The following is a 12,604-nucleotide window of genomic DNA, read 5'->3' on the forward strand; positions in this document are numbered from 1 at the left end:
GATATAAAAAACAATAAAAAGCAGTATAATAATTACTGACATCAATTATGTATATCATTATCAATAGAGCAAAAAAAAGAGAAAAAGAAGACTCTTGTTTGGGGGCACTTATTTATTGTGAAATCTGTTAACATTAAAACTTAGCATTTATTCTGATCATTCTAAAATAAGACAGGACATACAACAAACAAACATATGATAACAAGGATGGATCATGGGCAAGACCCTCCTTAAGTGTGACTAGATGCCCAATTGCGATATTATGTAAGTCTTAATAACAGGTTTGTCATATTCAGCAATACTCAGGCAATTAAATTTTGCAAAATTGCATGCCACTATAATTATTACAAGTGTCAGAGCCGATGTCTATCTAAAGATACATTATTGCTACATAGAAGACCAGTAAGTACTATGCTAATCACCGTTTCTAGTTTTCCAACCACAGTCGATACACAGAGACACAAAAGGAGAAATATGAGTACATGTATCAGTGTCAATTTTAACAATATAGGAACCAACTGTATTGATCAAGTGACACTGTACCCTTGTTCTGTTAAATCATGTACTTAAGTATATTTTCATAAATCATACCTCCTTGGATGAGCTGGAGAGAAAGTATAAACATTATTTACCTCCCAAAACCACAATAATATGCATGCAACAGAGTAAACCGAATAAGCATGATGCTGATTACTGTGCCTATTACTGCATCCACAGTATAACACATAGGAACAAAGGAGGAGAGAATATAATATATACATCAGTTTCAATTATTGAAATTGACAATAATTTAGGAACCAATCACATTAGAAAAATGACACTGTACATTTAGATGTTATATCATGTACATAAGTATATTCCATTAATCCATCCTCCTTAAGTTAGCTGGTAAACAAGTATTCAATTCTAATTTAATTTCAAAACACTGCTTTAACATAAGATTATGAATCCTTAATTACACATGCATGAAAACAGCCTTTATAATAAAAAGTATTCACTCATTTCTCCTCCAAAGGTCCTGTTTAGGAGCACAATTATCTCACAATTCCATGTTCCTAATATACATACAAAGTTCACATTTAATGATTCAGGATATATGCCAATTATTTCATCAAAATGGAATAGAGAGAAATCTCACATTATATTTACTGCATAGGACAAAGGGATTGCTTCTCCACACTACTCACAGGATAATACCCAGCCGTTAGTTGCTTCCTTCTGGGTGATGTACGTTTCGCCGTAGGTTGGGCTTGTTCACACAAAGTGTGGCTGGGAAATCCCTATTTTAAAGGAGCCTCAGCCAATCAGTAATGGTAAAATAGAGAGAAGGGGGAATCCCTTCATTCTAAATCATTAAATCCAATTGACTACTGCTGGGGATTTATTGTTATTAAAGAGACAAAAAAAATGTAAGCTCTTAAGTTAACTAAGAAATATATATAGAGAGATAATTTATAAAAAACTTAATATAACAAATAGTGAGGATAGATAATTGCCTAAACGCATTACACAGATGAAGATAAAAATATAAATTATGTATATTAGAAAAACAGTCCGGGGATATAGCTAAAGGAGAGAGTGTCATAGATCCTAAAATCTACATTCCAAGGACAGCTATTGCTATCAATGTAAAGTATATAGCGTGCTATATTTAAAGGTGTATACGTTTATAGCAAGCATCACTCTGTCCTATTAGTTAGAGGTTATAAATAAAATTAATTATCATGCCTAATATATATATATATATATATATATATATATATATATGTGTGGTAAAGCATTCATTGCAGATGTAAAAGATTAGAAACAATATATAGAAAAAATATATTAGAAAGAAATATCCAAAAAACTGATCAGTATTATTAATAAATCAAATAATATTGCCTTACACACGAGCATGTGAATAGATATTCATATCAAAGATAGAGACTGTAGTACCATTATAAAAACACATAGAACTAATATATATGTTCATCATTGCACAAAAAATCTATATATGTTCATCATTGCACAAAAAAAAAAAAATCTCAAATTGACCATATATCCATAATTAAACCGTAACTAGGTGCATCAAATATAGAAAATTGAGGTAAATTTGAGTGTTATATTTAAAACATTAAAAAGATAGTAACATACGGTGGTCAATTATGATAGTCTATGCATATTGTTACCTAATTGGAATATATAAGGGGAGAGGATCGAAGGTGGTTAGGATATGTTGGTTCATAAGAAAGGACTGTAGTTGATAAATTCATTCAGTCCACCTGGTGCTAGTGCTTCTAATCTAAAAGTCCAGAAGCTCTCTCGTTTTAATAGCTCTTTGGTAAGATCACCTCCTCTAATCCCAAGATGGATTTCTTCCAAGCCAAAAGCTTTCAAACTTTTTAGATCCCCTTTGTGTTTACAGAAAAAGTGTTTTGCAACTACAGTCAGTTGTTTATATTTCGCAAGGTCCGAGGAAGCGGTTCTCACATTTCCCACGTGTTCCAATATGCATTCCTTGAGCATTCGAGTCGTCATACCCACATATTTAGTATCACAGTGGCAGGTGATACAATAGATGACCCCCCTAGTCCTGCAACTGATGTAGTTGTTTATTTTCATAGTTTTTCCATACTTGTCCAGAACTTCCTTTTTCTTAATCATGTACAGACAGGCCTTACATGAGAAACATGAGAATGAACCCATCAATGTCGGAGGACTTGGAGGAATACGTCTATAATGACTTTGGGTTAACTGGTCTCTTAAATTTGGGGATCTTCTCCAACTTAAGGAAACTCTGTCACCTACACATTTCATAAGGTCTTTGTCCAGATGTAGGATATGCCAGTGTCTCTGGATGATATCCTTAATATGCTTCCATTCATGGCAGAAGTTTCCTACAAATCTGATAGTTTCTTCCTCATCGTCATGTTTATTATAAGATGTGTCAAAGATGAGAGATTCGATGTCAGTTTTTAAAATCGATGTTTTAGCTCTCTTGATACATTTGTGGCTGTATCCTCTTTGTCTTAGTCTTGTAGTTAATGCCATACATTGATCTTTAAAGGTATCCGGATTAGAACAATTGCGTCGTAGACACAAGAATTCGCCTTTTGGAATGTTCTCCACTGTTGGGGGGAAGCGGGAGCTTGTTTGATGGAGTAAACTGTTGGTAGCAGTAATCTTCCGATATAAGTCAGTTTCTAGTTGTCCCATGGGATTTTTATACATTTTCAAATCCAAAAAGGATATTGCATAGTCACTGATGTTATCTGTTAGTTTCAAGTTGAGCTCGTTATTATTCAAGTCTTGGATAAATTCCATTAGGAGATCAATTGTCCCATCCCTGATCATCAGGATGTCATCTATATACCTGTACCACATGTTCACATGTTTGGTAAACTTATCGTTCCCATCATGAAACACACACTCGCGCTCCCACCAGCCTAGATATAAATTAGCATAGGTCGGAACGCAGGCCGATCCCAGTGCCGTACCGCGTGTTTGGACAAATAATTTATTATCAAAGGTAAAAAATTGTAATTAAGAACAAAGTGTAGAAGTTGTAGCATAAAGTCATGGAATTTGCTGTGACCTTCCATATTCAAAAAATACTGTACTGACCGTATACCCAGAGTGTGGTCAATACTCCACATCCACATGTATAATGCCTCCACATCCAGGCTCACTAGGAGCTGGCCTTCATCCAATTTCACATCATGTAACTTCTTTAGTATATCAGACGTATCTCTTGTGTAGTAGGGAAATTGTCTTAAATGTAGGTCAATAAATCTGCTGGCCCCTTCTGATAGGCTACCAATGCCGCATACAATTGGACAACCCGGCAGGTTAGTACTTAGTAGGGTTTTTATGTATTTTGGGCAATAAATAAAAAGTTGCTGATTTAGTCATATTCCCTACTAGTAATCATATTTTCCTTTTTAGCTTTATCAATTACTTTTTTATAGATGCCCTTAAATATTTCCAAAGGGTTTAGGAGAATCTGCTGGCAGCAGTTTTCATCTAGCAATTGCCTATAAGCTTCTTGGGTATATGCATCTTTGGGCCAGATAACAATGTTGCCCCCTTTGTCTGAGGGCTTGATGACTACATCTTGCCATCCTCCAATATTTTTCAGAGCTTCTCTTTCCATCCTGGTCAAATTATCTTTTTTATAATAGCATTGTCTGTTGTTATGCAATTCATCTAGATCCTTTGATTCTAGGTTAGTAAAGATTCTAACCTCCGGACAGATAGATTCAGATGGAAAAAAAGACAATTTTTTCTTACATTGCGGCCTACGATATGATGTACTGCCCAACCCTTCAGATTCCTCCTATAGTTCATCCAAAGTCCTTAATGCATCCAATTCCATTTCAGTCATATTTCCTGAATTTGATTGTTGGGCTTGATTAGATGCAACTAGCAACTAACGGCTGGGTATTATCCTGTGAGTAGCGTGGAGAAGCAATCCCCGCTGCCACGAGCCGCTGCTTCCACTTTCATAGGCAGTTAACCTGACGGCTGGATAACTTTCCTGTGAGTAGCTTGGGGAATTAAACCCCGCTGCCGGAGCTGTGAATGTCTTTCTGCCTATGGGTCATCAGCAGCCGGGCACCTTCCTGAGAACAGCGCTGAGAAGGAATTCCCACTGTCATAGCTGCATGATACAGTTTATTTGCATGCCCCTACCTACAGAGCTTTTCAGATAGGACACGGAAGACCAGACTACTCTCCAGGCTGAACATAGAAGGGAACCTTCCACTATACTATCATCTACAAAAGCAACATGTAATTACTGCGGGGAACATCAATTAACTATGTATCACTGATTTTCTCTTTCATAAATCTCTCTTCTAATACAATGTGCAGAGCTAATGTTATGTTACACGGAGGTAGAAGTTAAACCAACATTGAAACATTGTATCATCTTGTTTCTTTCCACTTCCCTCCATTTTTAGTTACATACACTTTGTCCTATGCAGTATATATAATGTGAGATTTCTCTCTATTCCATTTTGATGAAATAATTGGCATATATCCTGAATCATTAAATGTGAACTTTGTATGTATATTAGGAACATGGAATTGTGAGATAATTGTGCTCCTAAACAGGACCTTTGGAGGAGAAATGAGTGAATACTTTTTATTATAAAGGCTGTTTTCATGCATGTGTAATTAAGGATTCATAATCTTATGTTAAAGCAGTGCTTTGAAATTAAATTAGAATTGAATACTTGTTTACCAGCTAATTTAAGGAGGATGGATTAATGGAATATACTTATGTACATAATATAACATCTAAATGTACAGTGTCATTTTTCTAATGTGATTGGTTCATATATAATTTTGCAATTTCAATAATTGAAACTGATGTATATATTACATTTCTCTCCTCCTTTGTTCCTATGTGTTATACTGAGGATGCAGTAATAGGCACAGTAATCAGCATCATGCTTATTCGGTTTACTCTGTTGCATGCATATTATTGTACTTTTGGGAGGTAAATAATAAGGTTTATACTTTCTCACCAGCTCATCCAAGGAGGTATGATTTATGAAAATATACTTAAGTACATGATTTAACAGAACAAGGGTACAGTGTCACTTGATCAATACAGTTGGTTCCTATATTTTTTACATTTTTTTAAAATTGACACTGATACATGTACTCATATTTCTCCTTTTGTGTCTCTGTGTATCGACTGTGGTTGGAAAACTAGATACGGTGATTAGCATAGTACTTACTGGTCTTCTATGTAGCAATAATGTATCTTTAGATAGACATCGGCTCTGACACTTGTAATAATTATAGTGGCATGCAATTTGGCAAAATTTAATTGCCTGAGTATTGTTGAATATGACAAACCTGTTATTAACACTTAAATAATATCGCAATTGGGCATCTAATCGCACTTAAGGAGGGTCTTGCCCATGATCCATCCTTGTTATCATATGTTTGTTTGTTGTATGTCCTGTCTTATTTTAGAATGATCAGAATAAATGCTAAGTTTTAATGTTAACAGATTTCACAATAAATAAGTGCCCCCAAACAAGAGTCTTCTTTTTCTCTTTTTCTTTGCTCTATTGATGTACATTACAATTATTTGACTCTGGGGAGCACCACCAACGAATATACCAATTATCATTTGTAATATGAACTCAATTTTTCTAAGTTGGTTTATGATATACCACTACCCATTAGCCCAATCCTGTGCAGCTGTCACCCCTTTCTCCATTTACATCAATTATGAATAGTCAGACTTGCTAAATTGTGTTGACACAAGTACTATTATTAAAAATCAATGTGCACTATGACATATGAATCCCAGAGTAAGGTTAGTTCCGTTTGCAGTGTGACAATCCTTAATATATTCACTTAATTGGTGGTACCAACTCAATATATTAAAGGACTTGCAACAAATTGTATCAAAGTCACTGTATGTACACATGACTAAGGATGTGTAACACTTTTGGGGCACCTACTGTGAGAAAGGTCTCTTTGCTCTGAATGTTATCAGGGACTTGGAACACACTCCGCTGGCTGTGCCTCCTGTATAAGATCCCAAAAGTAGTCTTTCCAACCAGGTTATACTCACAGTCCTTGCCTAAGTGAGAGCCCCACCTTTTACTGCTATGTGCTTAAGAGGTCAATCATCCCAGTTCAGCGGCACTGTAGGAGTTTTGACTGGATGTCACCCTCTTAGTCTGCCTCTGCACATCAGTAGGTAAGGATTCAAAGCAAGTTGCCAAATATCAGCTGGAAATACCATCTCCAGAGTGAGAGTGTCAGAAAGCCGACATTAGTGTAATAGTTACAGATGAACCAGGTAACCCTGACGCATTTCGCTCCGCCCAGAAGCTTTATCAAAGAGTGTCTATTGTCAGGCACATAGCTCTTAAATACCTGCTTCAATTAAGAGAAAAAGAAAATACTTTTTTCACGAAATTTAAATCAATGACACCTGATGTTTTCATCTTAAATTCAAACTGATGAATTACTAACTCATTCCATAAGTTGTCAGAAGTATATAAAGAATTAATTATACCACTTTAAACAATGGTCAAAAAGTTCTATATATGCTATATACGCAAAAAAGATATCAATGGTGTTTTGAGTAAATGGAACATAATGTAACAATATATTCGCTTACATTTAGATTTATATAGTTATACAGAAAAAATACTAATGCATGCAAACATTTTTTATAAAATTATCCATCCCTTTGTCCTGAACGGGACAACTATCCCCTTCGTACTCATTCATAGTCCTCATCCTTACCTCTACACTAGCTGCACCACAGTTTTAAATTTATAGCTCATGAGGATATCATACAGTATCATATATATATATATATATATATATATATATAGTAGGATCAGAATTGAATGATACTTAGTAATCCTTATAGGGATCAACTCACAATATATTCACTTACATTAAGTTTAGATATTGCGTACTTAAAAATATATAAAAATGAAACAATAATAATTGCAGTAATATAAATTCCATCTCTTTTATCTTGAAAGGGACACGAGCCCTCAATTTTCTTCTTCGTGATCCTTCATAGTCCTCATTCTTACCTCTACACTATCAGAACCACATAATACTAAATTCATAAGCATAGCATGTTTATGTGATGAACCATTCCAAGGTGACATTCCCCTTAGTTTAGTATTAAATGTTCTATATGGAAGCCTAGAGGACAGTGTTACCATAACAGTACATACAAGACAAGAAACTACAATCTATCATATATCCAGTTTAATTTAAAAAAACAACACAAATATTTAATAAAGTAACATAATATGTTCCGCCTCATTATACCTCTAATCATATCCCACCAAGATATGATGATGGATATATATATATATATATATATATATATATATATCCTTTAAAATGTTAGAAACATTTATTCCATGAGTAGTTTTGTTTATATGATAAAATGCTTTTAGTCTTGTAACAGAAAAGGTACTATTGTGGTAAAAGTACCACCACAATATTTTCATTATTCACATGGGGAAATCTTTACTGTGGATGTTCTGAAAATCTTACTGCAGTCAGGGTTATTGCCAACAATAGTAGGATTATAGGGCACAATTATTAAAATAAGCAGACTGTGCTTACCTCAAGAATATTCATGCCACTTTTGATTGGCAGCCAGCAGGACAGTTACTTCAGAAGGAGATTAGAAAGTTAAGAGATGAATAAGGTAGGAGTGGAAAAAGGGGGAGACAATAGAAGATATTGGATAAGTAGAAAAATTGGGTGGTGGGGAGGACTAAACAATAAGGCTAGATGTAACAGCCTGAATCTTAGGCTACAATAAATACAATTATTCTTCAGCATTTATGATCTCCATTCTAGAGCCAACTCTTTTTATGGTCTTCTATCATTACATTTGAGATGTTGAAATATGAAGTGTGTTACTGTGCTGCCTCCATGAATGCTCAAAAACTGAAGCATTCTCCTTTACCAAGATGGCTGCACATGCTTGATGCCATCTTGTCACTGTGTACAAACACCACAGCGGAGCATGAACATGTTCCACTAAGCTCCAGAGACCCTGCCAGAATATCCTGCATACTGGCCTATTTGTACAGCACAATCAGCATATACAAGCCCCGCCAGTAGGTGATGTATATGCTCTGCTCAAGCTTCGCTCCATTCATATCAACCAGTGTATAACTGAGTACAATTGTACCAGTAACTACTACACTTTAAATAAACCTCACACCCAGGTAAGTACCTGGACTGTTTGATGTGTCTGCAATTCCACTAGTATTGCTAATATTTCTGCATGCTATCACCAAATAGCAGACAAATATCAACATGAGATCCCACTGGAATTCATTTGTTTTTTTAATTTGCTCTTTTCAAGTAAACATTTTTGTAGACAAACACTGCAGAACTGTACATTTTTAAGGTAGGGATAAGGTTTATGTTGCTTAGTAGCTGTGATGCAGCTTTTTGGTACAGGTGGACATATCACTTCAAATTTTGCTCAGGGGCTCATTCCTAGGAAGCAATATGATTTGTTCTCACTAGTTTAATCACAGGGTAGGTTTTTTTAATTGCCAATGATAGTGTTTCTGCTATCCTACTGCTGCATGTCGTGTGTAAGATTTACTCTGAAGTTATCTGATCATTGGCTTTGCCACTTGACTCTCCCTGCTTGCTGCCTCTGCTGACCTATGACTTATGTTACTGGGCCTTCTGTTTTTGTTGCCTGTTCTGGCCTTTGATTTTTTTTTCTGAGTCACATTGTTGCTTTGCTCCTACATGTTCAGTGCAAAGTATATTCTGATGTTATATTTATTTGTTGCCTGTCATAACCATTGGGTTGTTTTAGTAGACCTTCCATATGTGCTGCCTTACGTGAACTTTGACTTGTGTTTTTGATCATGTCTGCTGCTCACCAAGACTTTTGGTTTGTACTTATTGCCATAACAATGGTTGAGCTGATACTGCAGACATTAGCATGGGGTCCCGTCAGGGGCAGACTGACTGATATTTTCATTTAAAGATATAAGACTTTTTGGATTATCCCTCAGTCCCCAGCGGAAAAGCACAGAAAACATGGAGGTGTTAGCTGAAGTGCCTCCACTCAGACCGCACAACTTTATTTCTATAGGATAATGAACAGCTGTTCTTGAACACCTGGTGCATCCCTGGACCACTTCTCCTACTCTTGACCTCTGTTCCTCTTACAGAGGATGCTCACTAACCTCTTTGCTGTGTGCTCTTCTCCATCTCAGTTTGTATGTCTCTATCTCATGATTGTATCTCTGTATCCTCTTTATGTGTGTCTATTTTATTTTACTCTTTTTATGGGGTAAATATACAGTAATATACAGTAATAGGTATTCTTGTTATTGTAGTGATGTAGCCACTAGATTTAAAGTAGCAATAATTTAAAACAAAAATGAGGTTGGTTATTAAAATAATTAAAATTTAAATAAACGGCAGCACTCTGATTGGTCAGATCATGGAAGCTACCATGGTCTGGCCAATTAGAGCTTCCCATTCATTTCAATGACAGTGTCCATTAGGGATATGTCACTTGCAACAGGCTCTCTTTGGTGTGTTCCATTACATGACATTCTAGAATTCCTACTTTGTACTTAAAAATAACTTTTTATACATGAACTTTTTAAATTAATTTGTAAGTAATAAATTTATGAACAAGGAGTCTCATTGTATTTTTAATTTATGAAAGGATTTTACAATTTGGTGTGTGTCCTATGTTTATTGAAATATCTTCAATACAAGTACCATTTATGCCATGTCTGCCAGGGCATGCTAGCAATTTTGGTTCTCCAAGTCACATTTTTTGTGAACCTCATTTTCCTAGGAATTCCAACTATGTGCTTATTATGACGGGAGGAACACCATTCCAAGTGTGTGCTCATTATGAGTTAAGGCCATATTTTTTTGTTGGCCTCACTTTTTAGGGATTCCAGCTACATGTATGAGCTGTTTGGCCCAATTTTGGTTGATATTATGGTGGGAGGACAACACTCCGAGAGTCTGCTTGTTATCCCTAGCGGGTAAGGCCACTTTTTTGTGGCTTCACTTTCCTAGAAATTCAGCTATGTGCTGATCATTCAAGGGTTGGTTGATACAGTATTATGGTGGTGGAAACACCACTCCATTTGTCTGCTCAATGTTCTTATGGGGCAAGGACACATTATTTTGTGAGCCTCTCTTTCCTAGTGATACCAGCTATGTGCTGATTTTCCTAAGTTTATCTTGAAATTTTTCTTGGAAGGCTTTCTACAAGACTTTGGAGTGTTTCTGTGGGAATTTGTGCCCATTCATTCTGTAGAGCATTTATAAGGTCAGGCACTGATGTTGGATGAGCTAGCCTGTCTCGCAATCTCCATTCCAGCTCATCCCAAAGGTGCTCGATTGGGGTTTAGGTCAGGGCTCTGTGTGGGCCAGTCAAGTTATTCCTCATCAAACCATGTCTTTATAGTCCTTGCTTTGTGCACTGGCACACAGTCATGTTGAATTAGAAAAGGGCCTTCCCTGAACTGTGGACACAAAGTTGGAAGCATAGCATTGTCCAAAATGTCTTGGTATGCTAAAGCATTGAGTTTGCCTTTCACTGGAAATAATGGGCCTAGCCCAAACCCTCAAAAACAGCCCCATACCTTTATCCATCCTCCACCAAACTTCACAGTTGGCACAATGCACAAAACATTCTCCTGACATCAATCAAACAGACTAGCCCATCTGTCTGCCAAACAGAGAATCATAATTCTTCACTCAACAGAACACATTTCCACAGCTCCACAATCCATTGTTGGTCTGCTTTACATCACTCCATCTGACTCTTGGCATTGTACTTGGTGATGTGAGGCTTGCATGCAGCTGCTTGGCCATGGAAACCCATTCCAATAAGCTCCCACTACACAGTTTTTGTGCTTACATTATAAACCAGTGGAAGTTTGGAACTCTTCAGCTATAGAATCAGCAGAGTGTTGATGATTTTTACACACCATGCATCTTAGCAGTCATTGACCCCACTCTGTGATTTTATTTGGTCTTCAGCTTTGTGGCTGAGTTGCTGTTATTCCTAAATGCTTCCATTTTCTTATAATGTCACTTACACTTGACCGTGGAATATCTAGCAGGGATGAAATTTCACAAACCATCTTATTGCAAAAGTGGCATCTTACCACAGTACCACACTCGATGTCACTGAATTCTTCAGAATGACTCATTTTGTATCACAAATATTTGCAAAAGAAAGCAGCATAATAGGTGCTTGATTTTATAAGGATGTGTCCTGCTACATCTGTGCTCCATACCCTCCATAGCACGCCCTGTTAGTCGTGCTATGCTGTGGCGTATGGAGTCACATCATAAAATATTGAAACACTGAAAAAGCTGGAGAGCGTAGTACAGGTTTCTGTCCACCAGATGTCGCTTTTCTTAAACTGCACTGCACATGTATAAAAAAAGACAATGCAATGTCTGCATTACTGCCCACTCATTGGCTGACTGAACCTGTCATTTGGTATGCTGTAGTTGTCATTGCTCAAGAGCTGTAATTGAGTGTGTAATAAAGGATTAAATATTTTGGTGTGTGTGTCCTAAGTACACTTTTGAAAAACAAATTATACATATGTCATGCCATCATTAATACACCAGTCCATGAGACATGCTACATTGTTTTGCAGGGATGTGCAGCACTTATGCAGTGATAACATGTCTTAGAAATGAACAGTTGGGTTTTAAGGGTACAGTATAAAACCATCACTGAACTACAAGTCTCAGCCCAGAAAGAGGTATCATTAAATTACAAAATGAGTGTGCCCTCTGGTGATCCCTGGCTGAGCACACAGCGCCTCAGCCTAGGGCTAATGCAGCTCCACTGGGCATGAGCGGGATTCCACAAGCATCACGCAGCACCCAGAGCCAGCAGCCACTGCAGCAGGGACAGCATTGACAGTGCCGACAGTGCTGCAAGTATGCAGCATAAAATGCACAGTCAGTTTGTAATCCAGAGACCCATCATTCTGGGTTGAGATTTGTAATACAGGACACAAGTACTATAATTGCAAGGGCAGACCTTGAGCTAACTGCTGAAATGACTTTATTATGTTAAAGA

General features: G+C 36.7%; 1 protein-coding gene across 1 annotated transcript in view; it reads left to right on the top strand.

Annotated features, from left to right (window-relative positions):
* The window catches only part of LOC148525217 (mucin-5B-like), a 239,013-nt gene that overhangs the window by 20,437 nt on the left and 205,972 nt on the right, over positions 1 to 12,604 (top strand). The gene's annotated exons all lie outside the window — the stretch shown is intronic.

This window comes from Taudactylus pleione, unplaced genomic scaffold, assembly GCF_031769625.1.
Source record: "Taudactylus pleione unplaced genomic scaffold, aTauple2 ptg000109l, whole genome shotgun sequence".
NCBI lineage: Eukaryota > Metazoa > Chordata > Amphibia > Anura > Myobatrachidae > Taudactylus > Taudactylus pleione.